The 27715-nt window shown below is 34.6% G+C and overlaps 1 protein-coding gene across 1 annotated transcript in view; it reads left to right on the top strand.

The window, feature by feature from the left end:
* The window catches only part of Tpst (tyrosylprotein sulfotransferase), a 127917-nt gene that overhangs the window by 87315 nt on the left and 12887 nt on the right, over positions 1 to 27715 (top strand). The window lies entirely within an intron of this gene.

Here is a 27715-nt window from a genome sequence, read left to right as displayed (position 1 = left end):
AGGAATAATCCAAAGTATATTTATACATAAAGTTAAAGTATATTTATACAGTACAGTAAAATTTAAAACAAAAAATTAAATATTTTGCGAGTTACACGCGATCTCCGAAGTCACTAAAGTGAGGCCCTCCACAGCTGCAGTGATTTAGGCCATTTATTTTTTATTGTGGTTTAATTTTTTAGTTGAATTTACCCAATGTTTTGGTCTGGCATAATTCAATTTTTGATCAGATCAATAAACTGATGGAGCTGATTGAACTGAACTTTCTGAGATATCGAGTTAAAATTTTATAATGTGTTTTCTTCAATACAAAAATTAAAAAACTTAATTTAAAAAATTTTTAAGCCGATTTCCTTCATGTTTCTCACTCATGTATAGCAAACCTGTTGTCGAATATTCGGTTCCGCACACTTCTTTTGCGCCCTTGTCATGTTTTTCAGTTCCACCAGATTGCGTTGCCTAAGAATTTTATCATCTGTTTATTTTCTCTTTCTACTTTCTATTTCATTTTATTTATTTTTTCTTACTAATTTTCTTAGAAATATTTTTTATTTCTACTCTTCCATTTTCCTGTTTTTCTCCAGGCCTGTTCTTCGTTTGGTTTTTGTTTTATTTTTTGATCATTGCTTAAAAACAAAAGAATTGTGTCGCGCTTGGGGTGCCGTAGCGTATGAGCAACTTTAGTATAGACGATATCGTATGAGCGACCAGGCAATTCAATACATAGATTGGCGTGTACGTGTGGAAAATTAAGGAGTAGCAAACACATAAATATGTATTATAGATAATAGAGTAAAGTATATAAATTGAAGAAGCTTTTGTTTAACTAAGCAAAAAGAAAGTTCCTGTGAAGACAGAAATACAAGTAGGTAGAAATATTTGTACTATTAATCTTTCTTTTTTTATGTTTGGCAAAGAATATGGTTTAATTGTTATTTATGTTTGTTTTACGATAAACTTCGCAAAAATTCAAGAAGAAGAAGAAAGTCAAGAAAAAGAAGAAATTCGACAGAAACAGTTCGCTCCCTTGGTAGGTCTATGGACTATTACATTTTAATTAATGGCATTATAATATAATATCTCAAACAATTTATTCAATTGGGTCGCAGCAATGCCGCCTTTGAATCACGTTTTACTTAACACGTTACATTGATTCAAAAAATTGATTTTGCTATTGTCTTATTTAATTCAATAACATCTCTAGAATATTGTCCTAAATAAATGCTCACGTTGGTCCGAGTAAAAGGTTTGGACATACAACCTTGAAAAGTTGCACGCTCGAGGTCAGCTATAAAGTCCCTTAAAACTGGGTTGTCAAGATTTCTCGCGAACTACTTAACCGATTTAATGAAATTTCACACAGTCTTCGAAGATATAATTTACAAGGTCTTGAACGAAGGATTTAAATAAATGCCAAAAATACAATTTTGTTTGATTGTTTTTCTCCTTCGTCCAATACCTAGTTCATGGTCTTAATTAAAAAGTTCTTTGGTAAACGCGGAGGCATCTTTTTTCCGAGGGCCTTGAAAATTTCACAGAATGCTTTTAGATCATGCATCTTTAGAATAATAGAATGTTTGAATAAAATATTTAATATTTTATATGAAAAAAAAAATATTGAAAATTGACCGTTTTTTTTGTCCAGGAAACCCATTTATCTCCTTAAAATACATGCAATATACCAGCTACTTGTAGTAGTGATTTTAGATAAATTCCGAGCTCTAGCCAGTACCTCTATTAAAACGAGATATTGATTAAAGTTTAGTGTTGTGAGGTGTTGAGTTGATAGGGAAGTAATCAAGAAGTTATTTAAAAAATTCTTTCTGTTTAAATTCTTAATGTAAAAAAAAGCTATTTGTTCTTCGTTCCGCCCTTACATGCGATTATTTGAGTGAAAATGCAGATATCTGAATCAAATCTCCGATACAAATTTGTACAGGGCTCAGTTAAACTTGGAATGTCATTCAAAATCCACTTGTCTGTCGAAAGCGCCTTCGTTATATCCCTGAAAATGAGACGTCACATGAAATATAGATTGCTTTTTCTCTTATAAGGTGGATTTCATTATAAAAGCAAGTGGATTTACTTAGCTGTAAACCTTTTTTAAATATCTAATGAGCATTATAGTCCAATCAAACACTACACATGACTAACATGTTAAGACTATGACACCACTCTTTACAATTACTGGCAATGAAACTTATGTCAATCAACTAAGTTTAACCAGAAATATTAAAGGCATAATAAAATGCTTTCTGGGCATATAATCTCGACATTCTCCTTGTTGAAAAAAAAATAGGAAGAAAAAAATCGCTAAAAAAGATTCAGTCTGAAAGAGTCGATATATATTTCGAGTAGCTGATTTCTTCTAGTAGCAAAGTTAGAATGCCACTTTCTCTGAAAATTGTATCATACTTCAGCGGCTTGTATATCAACATAATAAAAAAAAAGTTGACAATTAGACTCTTCAAATTCGCGAAATTTAATTTTTAATATTCCCGTTTTTTTTTTAACACAGCTCGTATATGACAAAATGTAGCAAAGTAAGGCATATAAACTGTAAGATAAAAACATCTAGAAAAATTTATATATATGGCCAATGAGAAACTTAATAACACTGTGTACCTATTAAAATAACGTGAATTTAAAAATAAAAAAATTAAGGATCGACTAAGTTCAGGTGGAATCGAGCATTTTATACTCTGGCTATTCGCAAGGCTCATATTCGGGAGAATACTTTCAGATGTTGGCAAAACTTTATATTAAACTATGTACTGCCTTGATTTTATCCATTTTAGGCAAGAGGCTACACTGTTATTTTGAATTTCATGTAGATTTTTTACATATTGACCGATATATGCAGTATAAAGTTAACGGGAAGTTCGAAAATATTTATATTAGGTTTATGAGGTTAAGGAAAGTATCGATCCGATTTTACCCATTTTTGGGACAACAGCATGCTGTCATCACCGAATTTCAATACTTCAATGAAAATGTAACATGCTTTTGTTTATTTACATTTATTCGCCAGTTGGCTGGCCATTCTTCGACTAGAGCTAAATGCTCCTCTAGGACCCGTAACGCTCCGAAGAGATATTTATTACAGCATACTAAGGTTGTGTCATCCGCAAAAGTCGATGTCAATACATTATTACCGGTTGGAACGTCTGCCGTATATAAGATATATAGTGATGGGCTTAGTACACTCTCCTGGAGTATACCAACCCTTATCGGTCGTTCATCTGATATGAAATTTACTATTTTAACAGTAAATTTCCTGTTTTTTTTTAATAAAACTCCAATATTTTATACAATTCGAAAGGCAATAATGTTTGAATTTTATATAAATATCCTTCATGCTACACCTTATCGAATACCTGACCTACATCAGTGAATATTACTAAGCAATACTCTCTGTACTCGAATGCCTTTCTAATTTCGTTAGTAGTTCTATTTACTTGCTCTACAGTCCCATGTTTTGTACAAAACCCGAATGGGTACCTTGCAGTTGTATTATTTTCATAGAGGAAAGTAAACATCTTTGATAGCAACACTTTTTTAAATGTTTTGGAAAGGCTAAGATAAAAAAAAAGATAAAGGAGGCTTATTGGTCTGTAAGAAGACGATTGTGTTAAGTCTTTCCCGTGTTTACCTATCATGATGATCTGCGACTTTTTCCATTATCCATATTCCATTATAGTATTTGGTTAATATCCGAATACCAAAAATTCCATTAGAAAGTAAGGAGAGCATTACTACAGCAATATTTGGTAGCTCCTTTAGCATGAAGTAATTTTATCGTGTTCTGATGATTTTTTTTTGGATATATCTCTTTTACAATATTTTTAATTTTAAAAGTTGAGGTCTTAATAGACAAGAGTGACTTGGGAGCAGTGTTAGGTAAAGTTGGCAGCTGAAAATCGCCAAGGCTGAAATATCTTCTCTAGGAATATTGGCTTCTACCGGTGGCTTAATGTGTTTTTAAGCTTTTCAAACAGAGTTTTGATTGTTGATTGAATTTGGAGTCAATTTCTTTATATAATTTCCAGTGTTATATTATCCGCTTTCTTGAACGTTTTTCTTACAATAGTTTACGTACAGCATCCTTCAATTTCAGCTGTGTAAAAGGAGATCGATTTGCTTGTCATTCACGTCTAGCTCGCCTTTTTTAGTTACTAGCTTCTCTATTTCATTATTTGTGATTTTTCTTAGGACGTCGGGTTACTGTTTTCTTTAGGTGTTGCTGAGATAACTGCTTTAGCTATAATATCGTTAAATTCGCTTATGCTTTGCTCAATGTCTTTTTCTGAAATTATTCTTAAATCAACATTGTGGCTACTGATATATTTTTCGTAAAATTTGTTCGTTCGTTTTGTGGGATGCTAGACCCACTTTTGTTGATACAACCAAGGATTGTTCACATAGCTATATTAGTACTGGAAAATTATCGAAAAATAAGTAAGTACATGTATCAGCAGTTATAAGCAATATATCTATACCACCGACCACATTTTTCTTAACATTACCAGGTTTTGAACTCTGGTCAGTGATATCAAATATATATTTGGTGTGCTCCGATTTAGACAATTTTTGGCCGTTAAATTAAATACCTTGAGGGTACTATTTGCTTTATTTCTTTTATTCTGAAATTTTTATTAGTGGTTGATTTATATATTGTAAAATTAACGAAATTGCTGGAATGTAAAAGTTTGTTATATTGGAGGTAGGTGTGGCTGTCATCCGATTTCGCCTAATGATAGTTCCTGAGGTATATGATTTCATGTGCCTTATCCAATTTTTAAACCCGAACCTTTAAAGCCCTTACCATCCTTGGTACCTTACCATCTCGGTTGTAAAATTTAATGCCTATAGCGCATTTATTCAGTTAGTTATCGCACAGTTTTTAACATAACCGTTTTACGCGGAGTGGGCGTAGTTATTATCTGATTTTTTTTATTAAAAGGACCTCTTGCCAGCAAGTTGGGTCGATTTAGCTTCAGCGGTTTGGAAGATATGTACATTAAACCAATAAGGGGACGGGGCTATGCCCACTTTAATAAAAACTTTATCCACAACAATCTCTTGTTACTCACAGCTATATCCAATACTAGTCCGATATCCACGGATCCGACAAATGAGCAACTTCTTGGAGAAAAAAGAGCTTCAGATCTATATCTCAAAAACAGAGCGGCTAGTACAGTCAGAGAGACGAACATGACCAAATCGACTCAGCTCCTCATGCTGATCATTTATATAGATATTTTATAGGGTCTCCCATGTTTCATACTAGGTATTGCAAACTTCATGGCAAACTTAATATACCCTCTTCAGGATATAAAAATATAAAAGTTAATGTATGTCATACTTCGCTGATTTACCGTCTTCATATGATTTCTTATGTATGTATTAAAAATTCTCAGCATTATTTTTCAAACAGTCTATCGTATGCTAGTAATATGTGTCACTCTCTCCAATATAGTTAATGCATCTTCACACAAATTTTAACTACTTACACACTTAGTACCTATACTGAATAGTAAAACGACTTCATAACACTCCGCTGGATATTTGTAAAAACTTAACGACATATTTCTAGTCTAAACTTTGCAAAGTTGAAGTCAGCTTCTCAAGAACCACTCAAAGAGGGGAAAAAAATAAAATAATAATATTTTTTTTTTTCATAAACTTTTGCCGCCGTTAATGTTGTTTTTGTTGTTATTGTTTTTGTTTCTGCATTGTCAATTACAAGCCGCATAAGTGTGTGTCGATTTCCACTTCGCACGCGTTCGCTTATGAGTATTTTTCATGCTCGCACGAATTTTTCGTAATTCTCTTATTTTTATTTTTTTGCTTGTACCAAAGTGAATTTTATGAAGTAAAAAATGTGTGTATGCGAGTGTGTATGTATAAGAGGATCAAAAGTTATAATATGCAAACACACTCGCACACACATTCATTGCAAACGACATTTCCACGACATTGTACGCCTCAGTTGTTGTGTCAGCTTCACAAAGTGCCACTTGTTTGCACCGTCGACGAGGCCAAAATGCACACACACACACACACACAGCCAGACATGCATACACCACTGCAGCAACAACACGCCAGCCTCCCAGCGGAATTCATTGTGGCTGTTTTCTATTTCCCATGGCGAATTTCAGCGTCAAATGCCAAAAATAATACAAACAAATAAGACAAATGACTTTTCTTATGCTTTACTCTGCTTATTTTTTAGCAATTTATTTTTCCTGCTTTTCAACTAAATATGTATTTGTTTGTCTGCGTATTGCTAAAGAATGGCATATAAAGCTGCTGCGTTTCGTATTTATGACTTTATTAAGTGGATTCTTGGTGTTCGGAGAGTGAAGCGGCGCATTAATGTTGGCACCCTGCACCCGGCACTCGACAGCCCGCGAAACCCTTGTGCATTCGTGCAGCACATTTGTGCATAAATACAGTCATACACACATACTCGTACATGAAGAACGAAACTTTGGTGTTTTATTGTAGTTTAAAATGTTTGAGTAAGCGAGGCGCAACTGGCAAGTAGTCAAGTGCATATTTTCCTTATCTTTCTTAATTTATGAGGGTATATAAATAAAAAAAAAACAACTATTATAAAAACTTGTTTTGTTCTATACATCAGTGGTGTGTATAAATGCAGTGCGAAATCTTGAATGAGTTAATCAGGTGTTCATCATATTTGTATAAGAATACATACACAATAAAATAGAGCGTTGATTTATTTTTATAATTAATCAAATGATTTTAAGAGGTTAAATAGCGAATGTTCATATATTTGAAAATATTTTCCGGAATGTTGAAGTTCATTCGGCAAATCGTTTCGAAGAGATGAGCGTATTTGTAAGAATATTTTAATTTTGTGTAATCGGCTACTAAAACTTTAAACAAATATTTCTGCTGTTTTCAGAGTCGCTGTGGCAAATTTCTCCGAAACAGCTGTACTGATCGACATTGAAATTTTCACACGACCTTCTTAAATATAATATATTTATCATGTAATGATCGAAGGAAAAAGAAAATTTTAAGTTTTTAAGCGACTCTGAAGTAGAAATTTCATCATAAAAATCTGTTTATTTTGAAGAAGCCGCTATTTTGTCAAAAAGATTTTGACTAGTCCTTCGATTATTAACTGTTTTCATGTGTTGTTATAATAACTGGATAACTTTAAGTTGAAAACTCTTCCTTACCGCCTGACACTTTTTTCGGAGCTATTCCTGCAAAAATTAACATTAATCTTATGTACCTAATGTTTTTTTCATTAACCAGCAACTTCATACCAAAATATTTTTTGATTAGTACCACAATAATATCCTTAGAGCTTTCATAAACGTTTAATATTTGGAACCACTGTTGTAATATTTTATTTAGTTTCAATTTTTTCAATGGGTTGCAACTTTATAATAAAAATTATTTTTTTTTTGCAACGTCCCAAAAAGCTTGTAGGCTTTTTATAACGCCTTACACTTATTTAATTTGCTCATTTTCATAATTTTTTTAGAAGATGGCAACTTTAAACCAATTTATTTATAGATTATTGTCCCAATAATATTCGCAGGACTTTCATACCGCTTAGAAATTTTTTTTTTAATTTTTCCAATTTTACTTTTATGTAAAATAAAAATTACTTGCCAGCCTATTCTGTCTGATTTTTTCTCAGCTTTCCAATGAGATAAATGTTCAGCCTAGTGTACATTTTCATTAAAAAAAGGCTGAATAAAAATAGTTCCGTGATCCTTTTCTTTAAAAAAAAAATGTCGTGTAAGTAATTTTTTTCGATACGCAAATGTTTAAAGGTACTTTTTTCAAAAGCTCAAATTTTGAAAATTCATAAATCCAAAATTTTTCTATTGAATCGCAAAAAAATCGTGTCCTATGTGATAAATTAATAAATAAATGCGTCAGAAATATACAATTTTACACATGAGATCATGGAAGAGGATTTTATAAGAACCCCTGTCAAAGTTTGATGATGGCCGTGGCACCGCCCACATTTGGGTTAAACCCGACACCTCAGGACCTGCTCGACCGACTTCAACCAAATTTGGTATGTAGCATTATTCTTAATATAATCAATTCCGTTTCTCTGATTGACGTTTTGCACATCAACCTAATATACCATATTTAGCTTTTTCGTTTGAGTGTATGTTAAATACATATATCTTATTTGAAAATGATTTTAATATAATTTTCGCTGACGGGAAATAAAATATAGTTATAAAACTAATTAAATCTGTGACCAATAATATAAGTTAATACTTTACAAATTTGTTCTTAAAGCATTCAGTTATTCAATCGTCGAACATTGAACTGAATTCTTTCACAAGATTTTTTGAAATTAATTTTGCCAACACTTGAAGGTATTTCCTCGGATTTATCCGTGCTAGTTGCAAGAGTATGAAATATTTTGTTTTAATGGTGAGATGGGCAGTAAAAACTCAGTGATATAAAATTTATAAAACTTAAGCTTTAATTTTTTCTTTTAAGGAGACGATCAGAATTTCACATATAAAATTAAAAAACCTTAGCTATAAAAGCAATTATTGACAATTTCTAAAGCTTATTCTAAAAAGAGGTAAATTCACTGCACCCTAATGCTCAAACTGCTATGACAACTTTCTGCATGCAATCAAACTTATACGGATACATGCTTAATTCTACATTTGACGCAAGTGCTTTCATAATAAATGAGAAAGTGTGTAAAAACAATACTTTGAAAACTTTTTAATTCTCAACTAATTTATGTAACTCATAGAACTTGATGTGGTCTTTAATTAAAAATGTTCAACAGATGCTAATAAATTAGTATTAGAATAGTATCATTTTAAGATTAGATTCCATTCTTCAATAAAAATTAAACGCATATTCTGGCAACCATAGGCTCCGGTAGTAAATTTACAATCGAAACAGTGACCTTGGAGAAAAAATAAAAACGAGCATACAAAAACTCAGAGCATTAGAAGCTGTAATCTTACGGACCCTTATTCTATTTGTGATAAGCAGTAAATAAGTGAACCACAAGACAATGTGCATCGTTCCCAAAAAACTGAAGAATATACTAGTGAAGAAAAATATAAATTGAAATAAATTGATGCCAAATTACATCATTCCTCTTATAAATACTCTTCGTTTAGCCACTCAATTATTTTTATTCTATAGACTTGTACTTCGAATTAAATACATAATATTCCCACAACCTCATATTACTTCAACAAGTTAACGTATATCAATATTACTTAATTTACCAGGTTAAGATAGCACGAAATCCTTAATTTATTCTGTAATCAATTTAAAAAAATCCAACTTTCAAAGAAATAATCAATAGTTGGTAATTTTGCTAAACTTTTTCACGAAATTTGGCACTTTTTATTGTCGAAGACAACGGTATAATCTCCAAAGAAATTGTTCAGATCGGACCACTATAGAGAAAAGCTGCCACACGGCTGATCCATCAAAATCATCTTTTTGTATGGAAACATTATTTGTAAAAGGTATTATTGCTGCGGTGCATCCGAAGTTAAGTTTTTTCTAGCACTGAAAGCTGAATCGCGTACCAAGCTTTCAACACTCGCTATACTTTTCTGTTAAATACTCTTACTGCCATAAGCAATTGTGTGGAATGGTTGGAAACTCCTGTTATGTACTCAACTTCTAGTTTCAGCGAGTTCTTATTAGCAAATCTAATTTCCCCAAAGAATGAGTCGAAAAATCATTTAATTATAAAAACTCACTAATCGCCTTAGAAGTATTTTTTTTTTGTTTGTGTTATTTTTTCTTTTGACTCGAATGTATGGGTGTTTCAATACGCATTATTCCATTGTAAATTTCCACTCCCACTCCCTTGTTCCCTTATGACAGCTACTGGTGCTTCATGTCATCACTACACTTGCGTGCATGTAGTAGTAATTGTATAAGCGAGTAACTGTCAAGCGGCTAAATGAATGAAAATGAAGCTCATCAATTCCTTTCACTTCATTGCATCAACAATGGAGCAAGGAATTTGGCGACTCGTTGGCGTTCAGCGCAACAGCAGCAGCAACAAGAACAACAATTACAATAACACAAACATCATTTACACGCGTTGTCATCACCAACTCAACACTATTTATCGACCCTACTGCACTTCGCCCACCTCGTCATCGCACTTTTTGCAGCCTGAGCTTCTCTCGAGGCGTCTTCGCTTCGTAAAGTGAGTTAACTCCTCGCAAGATGAGTAATTAAAGCGAGCTGTGTGCGCCACAAAGCGATGAAATTGACAGCGCTGCAACCAAAAGTGCGAAGGGGAGGTGTGGTGGCGAAGGTGACGTCAAGCGAAGCGCGTGCAACTGCATCGATTGGCAATTGAGGACTGCTCGCCAAGGCAAACGCAGACACTTGAGCTTTTAAGTACAAACTTTTTCTTTTATATGTGTATCATATACATACATACATATTCATATAGGTATATATATAATATATAAGGAAATAATTGTATATACATACGCTCAAGTACATATTTACTCGCATTTGCACTCACTCACTCGTTTGCATGCCAACTTAAGCAACTACTATCCAACTACAAATAATCGAGCAGCGAAATTCCTTCAGAAATTCTTCAAGTTTCTGCTTGCAATTTCGCCACCCTTTTTCTTGTTGTTGTTGTTGAAATTTGTGTTCATTGAATGCTGAATACCGGAGCGAAGAAAACTTTTATTTTACTCGTTATAAATTCTGATGATTCTGACGCAACGGCGCCGCAGCAAACAGTCGACGAACAACTGTAGCCTTCCTGTAAGCCCTCATTTACCGTTGTGGCATAATGGAAAAGATAAAATATTCAATCCTATTGAGTATACTTATTCAATTAGCATCTCGAATGGCTGGTAAAAGATGCGGGGCGCCACCTTTCTCAATGACCCGCAAATAATTATGTGCGAGCGCTATAATGTTGCACATCGGGGTGTTGTAAATTTATTCAACTAACGGTTTTCTGCGATAACATAAAGTAACCAATATTTTTTTTCAGTTTATACCAAATTGGTGAACACATAATATTTACAAGTATTAAAATGGTTGGATTATAGGAAATTTCCATTTTATCCGACTATAAAATTACACATGTTAAAAATTGCGATAACTTTATAGAAATACTTGTAGGTAGATTGTCATTGAAAATTGATCGCAAGTCCCATATACAGTTAAAACAGGCATGAACAATTTTTGGAATATTTTTCTGTAAAAAGAAATATCGAAAAATTATAGAATCCTTATAGACCAGAGAAAATAACTTTTAAAAGCAGAAAAAAAAGATAAAATAACCAAATGAAAGGAAAAATAATTTATGGATGATCTAAGGTCGGGAAGGGCGTGGTTAAATTTTTGGTTTGACTACGAGTCCTATAGAAAAAAGTTATAAAGCAAAGCTGTAAGTAATGCAAATATCTATGGCTTTTATACCAACACCTTTTTCACATAACCGAACTAAATTAAAATAACCAATTTTTTTATTTTTATATTTTACAAAAAAATGTGTGCTTTTACGAAATTTGGTGTAAACTTACCTTGTTTTATTAATATGCTGAATGCACATTCAGTACTTACAAGTTCTAAAATCGGTATAGGAGAATTTTTCCCAGTTACCCGAAGAACTTGAAATAACTTTATATAAATGGTAATATGTCTTTAAAAATAGACGTTCTATTTCTTCAATGTACTAAATATTTTGCCCTTAGCTGATACTATGGTTGGATCACATTTATCTTTCACGAACTTTAATCGAGTTTTCTCCTATTATGCTATCCCTCTTTTTTTCTTTTTAATATATGATTAATTGATTTCGTATCCATAGAAAAACTCCAAACATATCTAGTAATAAATCTATTGAAGATCAGTTTTCGACTCGTATTATAAGTAAGCTTTTAAGGTTAGGTTGAATTTTCGAATTAGAAAAGATTTTTTTTTGTATGTCTATGTAAGTGAAAATATATTTCCTGTGTGCCTGTTGTTTTTATAACCACATTTTAACACTATTCATGTTAGTGAGCTTTTGCATCAAAATTTTACCTACACAGGTCAACAAAACAATTTTTTTGCGCATTGGTGTAAAACTGCTAGTTATATAAGCAAATACTGGTATATATGAGAAAGAACGATTATAAATCGAAAATATTTGATTTTTGAGTAAAAATAGCGATTGGTAAATTTTTGGTTTTCACGGAGATAGATGTTTGCAGTGGCAAGAAATTGGACTTTCCAGTGTTGATCAACTGAAGGGTAAAAATTCTGAGAAAATTAAAGTCGGTCTTTTTCTCCTGATCTGCCATCCCTAATAACATATACAGAAACAAGTAAGGAAGGGCTAAGTTCGGATGTAACCGAACATTTTATATTCTCACAAAGTCAAATAGTATACTCGTTTGAGATTTCTTTGTGGATTGACTGATATTTTCGGTAGAAGGTCACCTATAGGCACTGGGGTCCACATATTTAGTACTTAGTGGCTTGAACAGTTTTGGTTCGATTTAGAGAATTTTTGGCCACAAAGTGGCATACTTTAATCGCATTATTCACGCAAAGTTTTATCCCGATACAGTCATTGTTGCCTGATTTGCATAGTGGAAAGTGAAAGAATCAGATGGAATTTAAAATGGTGTTATATGGGAAGTAGGCGTGGTTGTAGTCCGATTTCGCCCATTTTCGCACTATGACATAGAAACATGAAAAGAACGTTATGCACCGAATTTGGTTGAAATCGGTTAAGCAGATTTCAAGATATGGGTTTTCACCTAACAGTGGGCTGTGCCACGTCCAATGTCTAATTTTGAACGCGGTTCCTATAAAGTCATCTCATACCATCCCAGAGATAAAATTTAATGTCTCTGGCTTGTTTAGTGCTTGATTTATCGCGCTTTTAGTAGTTTTTAGCAGTACCGTTATATGGGGAGTGGGCGGAGTTGCCACCCGATTTCAACTATTTTCACACCGTCAATAGAAGTGCTAAAAACATTTGCTTCCAGTGAATTTTGTTATTATAGCATTAGCGGTTTAGGAGATATGCACATTAAACCTATTAGAGGCGGGACCACGCCCACTTTTTAAAAAAAAATTTTAACTGCAGATGCCCCTCCCTAATGTGATCCTGTGTACCAAATAACAGTCTTGTATCTTATTGCGGAGCTTAGTTATGGCAAGTTATTTGTTTTTGATTAATGGCGTTTTGTGGGTGTGGCAGTGGTCCGATTACGCCCATCTGCCATACCAACCGTCTCACGGTACCAAGAAACATGTCTACCAAGTTTCATAAAGATATCTCAATTTTTACTCAAGTTAGAGCTTGCACGGACGGACGGACGGACGAACAGACAGTCACCCGGATTTCAACTCGTCTCTTCATCCTGATCATTTATATATATATAACCCTATATCTAACTCGATTAGTTTTAGGTGATACAAACAACCGTTAGGTGAACAAAACTATTATACTCTGTAGCAACAGGTTGCGAGAGTATAAAAATTCTATAGCTGTGCATCGTGCATTTCGTATAGTCACTATATGTATAGTATAGTATATATAGTTTAGCCGGCCAACAGTTTGTTTCCAATGCAAACCTTTGGCTTGTTCTTTCTAGTGACGTTGTTTGATATAAACGACCTGCGAGTTGAATTAAGGACGTTTGCAATATATTTCAGATCGATAACTCAAAAACCGAGGGGCAGGTTCGCGTATATCCCGAGAGCCAGACGGACATGGCTAAATCGACTTAGCTCGTCATTTTTGGTATTGATTCTCCGATGTTTCCTTCTGGGTGTTACACACATCGTGACAAACTTAATATACCCTGTTCAGGGTATCAATATTATTGTACATATTTGGAAAATAAAATATGAAAAAAATTTAATTGACGGGCTTATAGAAAGTTCTTAAGCAAGCAAGCAATATTCATTCAAAACACCAAATACCATATACAAAAATAGTAGTTAAAGCGTGGTGTAGTCATCTTGGATATTATTCAAACAATTTTTCATTGTTAAATTATATTCTATTGATAAAAAAAAATCTCTTCAATAATATTTAACTAACCTGCAAAATCGTTTCTTATTTATTTACGATCATCTGCATGGAAATGTATTCTTTATGGAAATCATAATGAATTATGCAATTATTGTCAATTTATAAATAAATGAAGGTGGCAGCTTCAACTTATTTTCTTTAACAAAGTCGAAGAATTTTCTTAATCTTAATTATTTAATATGCTGAACTTAATATTCAATCTGCAAGCTAATCTTGCTACTCACCCTTACCTGACTTAACACGAATTTAGTCAAGAATAATTTGCTTCGGCTTCTTTTCTACCAACTACATTAAGTCGAAAAGTATTATATTATATTTAAGAATACTTTACATATTTAATCTATTGTCCTACAGCACTGAAAAATTGTTCGCATGCCACGCATTACTGCATTCTTTACGCCGACAGCGGAAATGTAGCGCTCTGGAACTTAACCCCACACCACGCTGACCTACACCCACAGCAGATATCCGAGACGCAATGATGCCGCACAGTCTGCGCTTATTGTCTACGGAATTTGAGATTCCACCGATGAAGTAGGAAACTGGTGGCAACCCTGGCAACGTTGAGTTGGATGAAGTAGGAAATTGCAACATCGCCCGTCAGCAGCATTATTGGCTTCGAGCGTGTCCGTCGAGCAGCTGGCTGCCCGACTATAAAGAGAAAGACTTAACAGAATTTTAAATTGATCAAAATGGACTGAGTAAGCGGTTGATGTACCGTTTGAATGCAGTGAAAGTGAGTGGGTATGAGGCAGTGTGAGAGGCAATGGCGGAGAAGAGAGTTTATGCACTCCACAACACTGCAGCGAACTGAATGCAATTATGGTAATGCAACTGAAAGCTTTTGCATCCTGCATATCAAATGTACGCCAGTTGACATGCCAACGTCAACGTTATGTCAGCGCAGCAGCCACCCACACAATGACACATGCCACTTGCGTCTTTACTTTCTTGCGCTTCTCTCACCCTAGCAAGGCACCGCACTGATGCTGCTACAACATTCAGCTATTGTATTACTTTTACTTTAGCTGCAACAACAACAACAATAACAACAGCTGCTGTTGAATCTCCATTTACAGTTATTTTGCGTTGCGCATCTCTCCGGCTGCCACTACTTTGCAGCATTAGCTGTGTTGAAGACAGCTCTCAAGCCAATGCCGGCGTCACAGCAATGTCAGTAATACAACAGCAACAACAATTGAGCAGAAATTGAATGTTAGTGCGTGACTGCCACTCGAAGCGCTCGCTTGTCGTGCGTGCGTTGCAGCAGCAGCGCATCATCCTGTCAATGTGTTCCCATATTACTCCGCTGTCGGCTTATGCCGTTATGTTTATTATTTGTACGAATTTCTTTATTCTTTTTCCGTTGTTTTGCGAGTATTTTCGATTTTCATTTTCTGATTTTATTTATTTATTTTTTATTCATTTATTTTTATTATACCCTGATTAGGGCTACGAGCTGAGTCGATTGAGCCATGTTCGTCTAACTGTCTGTCTATCTGTATAAACGTGAACTAGTGCCTCAGTTAGATATGATATGAGATATCAATTTATTATTTTGCACACGCCTTTTTCTCCCTAAGAAGCAGCTTTTTTATCGGAACTGCCAATCTCGGACCACTATAGCATATATCTGCTATACAAACTGAACAATCGGATTTATTTTCTTGTAAAGAATATTTTATATTTGTGAAGGGTATTATAGCTACGGTGCAGCCTAAGTCTTGTTGTTTTTTTATTTTGTTTATTTTAGTTTCCGCTCGCACGCTCACGAATGCCACAGCATAACATAATGCATGAATTATGCCAGTAGCAAAAGATCAAGTAGAATATGTACTTGGAAATTCCATTTTCTTCCACTTCTTTTTCCTCACTTATTTTTACTTATGAAAAATCATGAATATCGAGAAAATATAAGTAAATTCGAATCTGCATATTTTATTAAACATTGTCCGAGCTTTAATTTGTGTTGGTTTGTATGTGTGTGTGTGTGGGGTGAGAAATATGCATAATTCGAGCGCAAAGCCACTTAAATTTGTTGTACAAAAATATGTTGCATAGTGTTACATAAATTGCAAACATTTTTGTTGCATGTGTTTATTGGAATATTCCGAATCAAAATATTTGCATATATAATTGAATTTATTTGCATTAAGTTTAGTTGAAGCGAATTGCTGCTAAGGTCAAATGAAGTTGCCTTGTCTTTTTGTTAGCATTGCACACGTTCTTGTTGTAGAAAACTGGTTAGCAGTGAGAAATTAGATTGTTTATATGTATGTGAAATAATGTATGTAAAACTGCTATACACATACATCTATAATATTTGGACAGTTTAAAAGGAAAATAAAATATTCGGCATGTATTGAGTGCAGCCGAGCGATAAAAAATTTGCAAGAATATTTATATTCTTACATGTTTATGGACCAATAATGACAAATATGTAAATTATTTTGCATTCTTTGTGCTAGGTTATATTTTAGTGTATGTGTCATAGACTGGTCTTTAATGTTTGACAATTTTATTCGCAATAATAAAATCGTAACTTTTCTTTATTTCAATCAGCTTATTTTTGGTGAAATCGAATTTTGCAATTTGTCATAATGTCTGTTCAATACGTATATTGATAGACGCAAAACAACAAAAAATTTCCAAAACTTTCTAAAAAAACCCCTTCACAAATAAAAGTGTTTCCATACGTTATAAATTTATTTTGATTGATCAGATTGTATGGTAGCTATATGCTATAGTGATGAAACCTGAACAAATTATTCGGAGATTTTACTGTTGTTTTTGGCAATAATGTATGCTAAATTTCGTAAAGATATCAATTAAAAATTTTTCCAAACAAAATTTGATTCCGATCGTTCAGTTTGTATAACAGCTATATGCCAAAGTGGTTCCGACAAATTAACGGTTTCTTAGGGAGAAAAGGATGTGTGAAAATTTTCACATCGATATCTCAAAAGCTGTGGGAGTAGTTTGCATATATATAGTCGGGCAATGCTAAATCGACGCAGCTTATCACGCTGATCACTTATATATACATTTTGTAGGGTCTGCAACGTTTTCTTCGGGATGTAATAAACGTCGTGGCAAACTTATATATCAAGGTATATCCCTGTTCAGTGTATAAAAGATGTTTTTCGAATTAATATAAATATTTCATTAAGGACCTTTGTACCTAAAATAGCATAGAGGAAATTTATCAGGCGAAATATTTTCCGATATCAAAATAACAGTACCTTTTTTTACTTCCGCAACATATTGCACATAGTATATTAGTTCATACAATCGGAAACTTACAGAGTTATATAGATTTATATATTCTTATATCAAATGAGCATCATTACGTCCATATGTCCATACACGACCGATACACCGAAAAGATCAGTATTGCACATTGGCAAAATCGGACTATTACGACGTCATCAAAATGCTGTTAATCGCTAAGAACAATGTTATAGCATAACCATGGATAATTGAGTTAGGCCAGTCTTAAGCCTTTAAAAATGCCTAACTTGGACAGTTTACTCGGAGAGTATGAAAGGTGATATGGAATTTATCTCTTTTAGGCTTAATAAACGCATGTTTGGATGTATAAAAATTTAAAAATGTTTTTAGGACCCAAAATAGTATTTTAAACATAAAAAAGTCGATTTTTGTAAATCCTAGACTGACTTTAAGCTACAGATTTCAAATGAAAACTATGCCCCCATCTAATATGTTTGATGTGAAAATCTCGTAACCCACAAAAGATTAAGAAAAGTTAAAAGAGTAAACAGTGGCCGTGGCACCACCGAGTTTTAAGAGACACTTCATGACATATGCATAAAATCTTTACAATATAGTGAGAAAATGGGGAAAACTACGCATACTTCCCATATAATGGGATCGTATATGAAATCAACCAAAATTGGCCAAAATAGTGCTTTTAACATGTAGAAACATTCATCGGGTTATACTTTTATTTAGCTTTTAATACCAACATGTATATTCCTCTATTCGATTGTTTTTATACCATAAAAATCAGTTAATATATGGGTAATATAATATAATTGAAATGCTGTCACAAATTTTTCAGCAAAATGGTTTGAATCCAAACATTGAGGCAATCAATGGCTTTCCCAAGACCTGACGTACCCAATACATTTTTTCCATTATTTATATTGTCTTTATAGCATACATCTTTGATTATATAGTGAGAGAGATGTGTCAAAAAAATTAACCTATATTGAGTGATATTGGACCATACCTTCCATGTGACGAAATTTTAACAAATCCTTAATTCTAAGTTATTACCAAATCTGAGCACTTTCGTTTGATTATTACTCATTCGCCATGGCCAACAATTACACTCACCTGATAAGCATTTTAAATAAAATTATAAATAATTAAAAATTTTATGTACTTTAATAATAAGGGATTCATTTTGAAAAATTTTGAATTTACTTGTTATATAAGGAATTGGAAGGTCAAAAATATTACATTTATCCAATTTTTCAACTTACTACTCTACATATAACGAACCCGTTTTGAAGAGAAAGCTTTTTAATACCCTGTAACTGTTTCTATTGCCTTGCTCCGGCATAATTACTTTCACCACTGGTTCTCTTTTTTTATGTTAAACAACTTTTCCGTTTTCTGTTTTTTTTTGTAAGTAAAATTTATTTCACCTCTTCTCCAAGCACATTGAATTTTTGTGCCTTTCGCAGTTGCTAAAATCTCTATTGTTACTCGGTTTTTCAGTACCTAAAAAAATACGTATAACAAATATTATAAAATCTTTGTTTACTCCTTCTTGAATGAAATACAAAAAACCAATTTTCTTAATACGAACTACTTTGTATACTCCCAACTCCATGCCATGCGTACACCAAGACGTATACGTGATAAAATTCCTTTTTAACCATATAACCCTATTTCAACTGCCAAAATTCTTTAAGCTGTTTTCTAAATAGCAACATTATTATTTTGGAAAAAGATTGCCTGAAATTTTCCGATTTGCCAACAATAAAAATTACGTGCCTAGAATCGAATTATGTGGAAAAACTAATGCTTCGTCACTTAGGAGCTACGTGCTTATTTAAATTCGACTAAACTTATCCCAAAAGTAATTGTATTTCATTTTTCAAACAATTTGCTTTGTTGTTGGTGCTTTATTATACTATTTACGTCATTCTTTATTTATCTCCATAGGTGCATACACAGAAAACCCATAAATATCAAAGTAGTAGTAGTATCAAAGCAGAGTGGTAGAAGCAATGAAGCGGAGCGTTCATTTCTAATTTGCGAAAATAAATGTCGACCATTCCACCCAACTCGGCACATCAGGCACATACTCGCATGTATGTATGTATGTATGTATGCATATAGTATTTGCTTGTAGGCGTCGTGTGCATTAGCTTTGACTTTCTAGCTGGATAGATTTCCACTATGTAGACATGACAAATGTGTTGAATATTTATGATAGTTTTTCCAACGACCGCATTTTAGAGATTAATGACATTGCCCGACTAAAGTGGCAGCAAGAATATTTTTTGTTTGTTTATAGGTCAAGCAATCAAGCATATAAAAACATATATTGACTTGCTTTCACCTTCACCCACTCCAACGGCTGCTCTGAGTGGTGAAGGTGGCCGTTTGTTTGCGTGAGAGCAGGTTGTAATTGCTAACGGATTGTTATAGAGACTTTTTTTACTTTCAAATCTCTTGCTAATGTATGCTCAAATCTGAACTCCGATATTTGGTGCAACTTATCACAACTACAAACTAGGATATGGACGTAGTTCCGCTCTTATTAGATCATGATATAACATTCTTATAGCAAATTAAAGTTAGATTGGGTTTTAAAGTTACTCATACTCGAACTTTACCACTCTGAATTTAATTATTCTATTTTTTGGTAAAATCTTGTCGTTTGTGATGTCAGAAATGTATATATCCTTGTATATAGATCACGGTGAAATTCACGGAACTCGTTCTTTTCTCTAGCATATATACATACATATGTGGGACCTACAAGTATAACTATATTCGTGCGGTTTTTTTTTCAAAATTACAACCTTTAATAAGAAAAATATCTACAATAATATTATTCGGCGTACAAGTATTTCCCATCAGGAATTTTAACATTTTCCCTTCCTTATATCAATTTGTGGACTCCGTCGAAAAAGATTTGTGCCGGCTTGATGGCCAAAAATTAATTAAGCCAATTTTTGATGCCCTGTTCTGATATGAACCGTATTACAGTGCGGGCGTTCTGCATTGACAGGAAGGTAGAAGGGGAAAGAAAGTAGTCGTAAGTAGTAGAAAAAACTTCCGAGCCGCTGTTTTCCAAATAGTTTTTAACCGGTCTTGCAACAAGAAGCTGAGCATTGTCATGCTGGAAAATTATTGCTTCGTGTCTATTTGCAAATTCCGAGCGTTTTTTTTTTTTTGACAATGGCTCACTTTAATTTGATGAGTGGTTGCCGGTAGCGTTTCCCATTACATTCCATATCATCCCACCAATTACGAATAAAAACGAAGCAAAAACGACTTATTTCTGTAGCCTTTAAGCAGCTTTTCAAATATGCAAAATCGTTTCTCAATGTCTTTTGGCTTTAATTCATATGGCACGCAATTTCCTTGCTTTTAAATGTATCCGGCTACTTTGAAAAGTTTTGAAATAACTGCTGCTGTGAGTCACAAAGATTCCGCGAGGTCTTCTTATGTTCGGCAATAATCTTCCACCAAAATACGATCACATTCGGCTGAACTTTTCATCATATTAAAATAATAAAGAATAACTAACCGCAAAAAATAACTTTTTCAGGCGCAAAATTCAACATATTTGAGTGAATTATTGTTGTCATCTCTTGCCAAACCGCACGAATAATCATATGCCTTATATTTTAAGTGGTGATAGAAAAATGTTTACATGCCTTTACCGACGCACAAGTGCAGAATCTGATAAGAACGGTGCGTCCTGTATGTATGGCAGCTCACAGCCAGACTTGCCCCCGACATGGGTAGTCTTCGGAAGTTAAATTCCGTCTTTATACCTTGCTCAATCGTATTAACTCATCCATCACTTTTTCCATTATTCTAACTACATCAAAACAGCCGGTCTCCTGTACCCCCTTAATGGGATTTAGATCACCTCTTCTAATTTCATAACAAAATAGGATCACGGAGACCTCAGTCTCTTTGTTTTAATGAAGTAGGCCAATTCCTGCACCCTCCGTTTGAAGGCATAAATAAAAATTTCTAAGCTTCCACTTCTTAACAGCGTTAGAGTAAACTCGCCGACAGCAATAACACAATCATCAGATAGAGAGAAAAATAGAGAGGAATAGGGAAAATTGAAGAGATATAGGGAGAGAAGAAAATATAGAGAGAGGAGCGCGTATTTGAGATAGATAGAGAGACAGATTTCTTCCGTTTCCTGTACCCACCGTTGTAGGACTTTGATCACAACTCTTTCCAACTCTTAACAAAGTCAGAGTAACCACTAAGCCAACATTCGCATTAACATTAGATAGAGATGGAAAAAGGAAAGTGAAAGGTAGAGAGAGACGGTGATAGTTATATAGAGAGAAGGGAGTGAAAGACAGAGAAATGTAGGGAAAAAAGAATTAAGGCCAAATAAGAAAAAACGTTAATTTCGTTTGCACCGTAGCTATAATACCCTTCACAATTACAAAATATTCCATTCAAAAACTTTGATCGTTCTCTATGGCAGCTATATGCTATAGTGACTCGATTTCTTCGGAGATTGAATTATTGCTTTAGGCAATAAATGAATAAGTTTTCCATACAAGCACTTGATTCCGATCGTTTATTTTGTACGGCAGCTATATGCTGTAGTGGTCCGATATTAGCAGTTTCGACAAATGAACAGCTTGTTGTGTAGAAAAGGACGGGTGCAAAATCATCCAGATCGATATCTCAAAAAGAACGGGCAGACAGACGGACATGGCTAAATCAACTTAGCTCATCACGCTGATCATTTATATATATATTTTATATGATCTTCAGGGTGTTACAAACATCGTGACAAACTTAATATACCCTGTTCAGGTCAATCAAAAATAATCAATCTGTTTACCGAAGTCGAATAAGCTGGTCTATTATTATTATTTCAGGTTGAGTGGCAATTAGATTATAGTTGGACAATTTGATATTTAAACAAGTAAGGAAGGGCTAAGTTCGGATGTAACCGAACATTTTATACTCTCGCAAAGTCAAATGGTATACTCGTCTGAGATTTCTTTGTGGATTGACTGATATTTTCGGTAGAAGGTCAACTATAGGCACTGGGGTCCACATATTTAGTACTTAGGGGCTTGAACAGTTTTGGTTCGATTTAGACAATTTTTGGTCACAAGGTGGCATACTTTAAACATATTATTCACGAAAAGTTTTACCCCGATATAATCATTGTTGCTTGATATGCATAGTGGAAAGTGAAAGAATCAGATGGAATTGAAAATGGTGTTATATCGGAAATAGGCGTAGTTGTAGTCCGATTTCGCTCATTATTGACATGGAAATATGAAAATATGCACCGAATGTGGTTGAAATCGGTTAAGCAGATCCCAAGATATGGGTTTTCACCTAAAAGTGGGTGGTGCCACGCCCACTGACTAATTTTGATTTCGCGGTTCCTATAAAGTCAGCTCATACCATCCCAGAGATAAAATTTAATGCCTCTGGCGTGTTTAGTGCTTGATTTATCGCGTTTTAGTAGTTTTTAACAATACCGTTATATGGGGAGTGGGCGGAGTTGCCACCCGATTTCAATTATTTTCACACTGTAGGTAGAGGTTCTAAAAACATTTGCTTCCAGTGAATTTTGTTAGTATAGCATTAGCGGTTTATGAGATATGCACATTAAACCTATTAGAGGCGGGACCACACCCACATTAAAAAAAAAAAATTAAACTGCAGATGCCTCTCCCCTAATGTGATCCTGTGTACCAAATAACAGTCTTGTATCTTATTGCGGAGCTTAGTTATGGCAATTTATTTGTTTTTGATTAATGGCGTTTTGTGGGCGTGGCAGTGGTCCGATTACGCCCATCTGCAATACCAACCGTCTCACGGTACCAAGAAATGTATCTACCAAATTTCATAAAGATATCTCAATTTACAGCTTGCACGGACGGACAGACTGTCACCCGGATTTCAACTCGTCTCTTCATCCTGATCATTTATATGTACATAACCCTATATCTAACTCGATTAGTTTGAGGTGATACAAACAACCATTAGCGGAACCAAACTATTATACTCTGTAGCAACAGGTTGCGAGAGTATAAAAAAGGCACTATATGATATTTTATTAAGTAAAAATTTTAAAATTTTCATATATAAAATGTGCACCTCCGTCCGTACAAACCTATTCAGTCAACTGCTGATTGCAGACTGATTTCACTGTCACTTTGTCCCATCGTAAGTGCTCCTTTTACGCTCTTCCTTTGTGAGTGTTAGTGACAATCCGTGTGTATACGTATGCGATCTCTTACGCTCTTTTAGCACATGCTTAGGATTTGCTCATCTCTTATATAAACATAATGAAACATGCACTCAAAGCACTCAAAGCACTTTGACATCAGAGTGCTTCCCTATTAAATTTTCTCGTGTGTCCTTCAGCGATAAGCACAAGTCAATGACCGCGCTAAGTCAAAGTTTAAACCCAAAAGTCGGAGCAGTGATGTCCATTTGCATATGCGAATAATTGGCCAACCGAAGTGACTTATTTGGTTGGTCACTCACTCATTCATAAAATATTGTACTATTTTTGTTGTTGCCTGAGTGACAAGTGTGCGAGTGGTAGTTGCGATTGCAATACACTTATTTGCGCATAATTTAATTTAAACTTTTGACATTCGCACTCGGACTCGCACTCGTGGCCTTGTACTATTATCGTGTTTGTACAACTCAAAAGTGACGTGACTGCGGATGCGGACGCCGTGCATAACGTGACTTGACGTGATTCATCACCTTGAGTTCAGCGCGGTGGAAAAAACAAAAAACATGCAACAATGAAGTGAAAGATTGCTATGTAGAACAACAAAAACAACAACAAGCATGCAGTTCACATACATACATAGATTTACACACATATATATAAAACTGCAAAAGTCCGAGTTATTGCAGCGCACTGCCGTCTTGTAGTCCATCGAAATATGGAATTCCACGTGCGTACGCCAACTGCGGTTTTAGTGATAAACGGTGTGGGCCTGGCGCATGTTTATTTGTCCGGCTAGTTACTCCGAAGTGCACACATGCACGTACGTAGATAACCGCACTCGTCTGCAAGCGACTTTGTGTGTGTGTATGTGTATTAAGCGGGAAATGCACCCAACATGTTTGCGCGGATTACGGGTCGTTGGCTTTCGGGAGGTAGGGTGGAAAATGACAGCAACACCTGCTGCGAAGCGCACATCCGCTTAACCTCACAGCAATTGTAATGGACAAATGAACAACAAATAGTGTGGTAATTGCAGCGAAGTGAGTTGTGGTTACGACGGTATTGGCAGGATGATTAGCAAACGTCAGTGGTCGCAAAACTTTTAGCTTAGATAATAAGCCGCAACCGAAATCATAATTAGGAATACGAAATTCGTGCGTAACGCGCAGTGGATTATGAATCTGAACCTTAGAAATATAAAAATATGGAAATCTTTTATGTTAAAACTTTTTTTATTAGCAGACAATGGCAAGCCTCCGAGTGTATTTTTACTAGGAAAAAAGCTTTACTGAAATCGTTAAAATTAGGAAGAGGCGCAAATTTCAAATAGAAATGCGGTAACTGGAAAAAATATTTTAGAAAAATATCATGTTCTTAATTGCTACACTATCATATCCCACAACACTGTCGGTAACAGAGAAGCTTACATATATATAAGTTGATTATTATTCCATTGTTCCAATATTCTGAACGTGCGCTGGAAAGCTATTGTTCTTGTCCGTATTTTTCATTATATGTCATTCATTTGAAGCGTAAACACCCAATCTTTTTTCACTCAAATGTTTGTCGAACTTTATGCTTGAAAAGGGTTTTTGCAGGGAGTTCTTCTTCATTACTCTAATATGAAGAAAACCGCAGCCGAAAATCACCACATTTTGGTGCAAGTTAAAGGTGAACATACTCTAGCTGAGCGAACGTGCCAAAAGTGACGAATTACAAGTGGTGATTTTGGCTTGAAAAACGAAGAACGTCCTGGTTAGCCAGAAAAGTGTGAAGATGAGGAACTGGAAGCATTAATTGATGAAGATTATTGACAACCACAAGTAGAGCTCGCAGAATCTTTGGGTGTCATTCAAGCAGTCATTTCAAAACATTTAAAAGTAGCCCGATATATTCAAAAGTACGGTAATTGCGTGCCATATAAATTGAAGCCAAGAGTTATTGAAAGAAGAGTTTCCATGTCAGAAATGATTCTTTAACGCTACAAAAGAATTCCTTTTTGCATCGGATTGTGACTGATGATGAAAAATGGATTAATTATGACAACTCCAAACGCAAATAATCATATGTATAACCTGGCCAATCTACCAAATCTACGGCAAAACTGATATCCATGACTGCAAGGTAATGCTCTGCATTTTATTATGAGCTTCTAAAACCAATTGAAACCATTAATGGCAAACAACGCTCGGCTTCATGTTGCAAGACCGATTAAAAACTATTTAGAAAATAGCGGTTGGGAAGTTTTGCTTTACCCGCCTTCTTCTAGGCCAGATCTTTCCCCTTCTGACTACCATTTGTTCCGATCAATGCAGAACACCCTCATTAAAATACGGTTCACATCAGAACAGGGTATCAAAAATTGCCTTGATTCATGCTTTACAGCCACGCTGGCGCAGTTCTTTTGGTATGAACACCACAACTCTCCAAAAAGATAAGAAAATGTTATATCATTAGAAGGGCAATACTTTACAATCCGTTTGGTTCCGTATGATTATCTGTCATCATCTCCATTTTTATGTTAGCTGGTGTCTCCTCTTACCCTTTTCATTGCGCACTTTTGTCTTTTTTTTCATCTTATGCTTCGTATTCATCTTCGTCTTCAACTGATACATTAGATACTGACATTGTGGCATGTAACAATCCTGAAATGTGAGCTTTTATATTACGTTGAGAGTGAAGTGAGGTCCAGCTAGTGATCAAGCGAAGTCAACAACAATGAAGTTAAACTTAAACTGCGCGCAAAAAATGCGTTAAGGGTTATCATCATGATTTTTTCCATCTAAAACTGGTTGAAATTGAACTATAACGTTTCCTGCCTCTAGAAATCGAATAAAATGTTTTCAGTGCTTCTAGTTGACTTCATAGTGAAGATCTGTTATTTATATTAATGAAATTAAGTTGACTTCCTTTCCTATAATATATAATAATATTGCCTGTTGCTAAAAATGGATAAAATCGGGTCAATAATTTTTCTAGCCTAGCCTAATTTAATGATGCTACACTTCCGATTGCTTTGATACTACATATGTATGTCACTCAATACAGTTAACATTTCAATAAACTGTATTTGGGAAAATCATGCCATAAAATGACTCAACCCCAATATAACCGATAGCTAGTAATTTTCATCTTTACTAAATTTCACAGATGCTTTGTAACGCATTTCGGCACTTATGCGTTATATCGTTTAACCTCCAATTAAAAAGAAAGTAAGTCCAAACTATCGGCCGTTTAGAATTTCAACACTTAGAGCAAGACGGACCTTTCTGAAAACCAAGAGCTCACTGAACTTCTGTGTTCTTACAGAAAAATTTTGAAACTACGACTATCAAGACCTATAGCGCCAGCATTTAGCCTCGCTCAAGCTCAAGAGCAATCTTTGCAGCTATAGATCGGCTAGCTTGAGAGATCACTAGATCTTATCTTTTGTGATTACACTAAATCGTCTCACATTTATATATGTTTAAATGTGAATAAAAGTTCGATGGCTCTCACTTTTTGAGTGTTGCACTATAACTAGAGGTCACTTTGTGCCACTGTTCTACTGAGCCCACGTGAATGTATTTCTATACGATTACGTAGACACTTTGTCAAAGCTAAAATTGTGGAATTTATACTGACTGTCAGTTCGATTTCCATTTGGTGATAAGCATTGTTGATGTGTGCCAGATATCCAACGAGCTTACCATATCCGGACATAAACAGCAATGACAGTCAGCTACGAAATACCCGCCGAACCTTTATATCCTTTTGTTTTGTTCTCATCTGTATGCCTACGATGATGCTCCTGCTAATCCTTTTTGTGTAACTGCTGTGGGCTTTGGCGATAAAATTGCTTTGCTTCTATTTTACGCTTCAGTTTAGTCTTTTGAGCGGCAGCAGTCAGGAAGCTAACTTGCTTTTTTCTAACTATTTGCTTTGATTTTTGTTGTAATTTTTGTTTTTGCTCATTCCTTCATTATTACAACACTAAGTTTGACCACTCAATTACGCAGCGCAATAGCCGTAAAAAACATACATGAAAGCTTTAAAAGGCAAATCCTGCACTGAGAGAGTGCTGAGAATGATAACTGATTTGATAGGTTAGGATTTAAGTACAAATATTTGTTGGAGGCATATTATTAATGCAAAAAAGTATGTCTTCAATAGGCAAGGAAGTGAAAGAAGTCCTTTTGAGTAATTGA

This window comes from Bactrocera oleae, chromosome 5 (assembly GCF_042242935.1).
Source record: "Bactrocera oleae isolate idBacOlea1 chromosome 5, idBacOlea1, whole genome shotgun sequence".
Lineage (NCBI taxonomy): Eukaryota > Metazoa > Arthropoda > Insecta > Diptera > Tephritidae > Bactrocera > Bactrocera oleae.
This window is presented reverse-complemented; position numbering and strand designations above follow the sequence as displayed.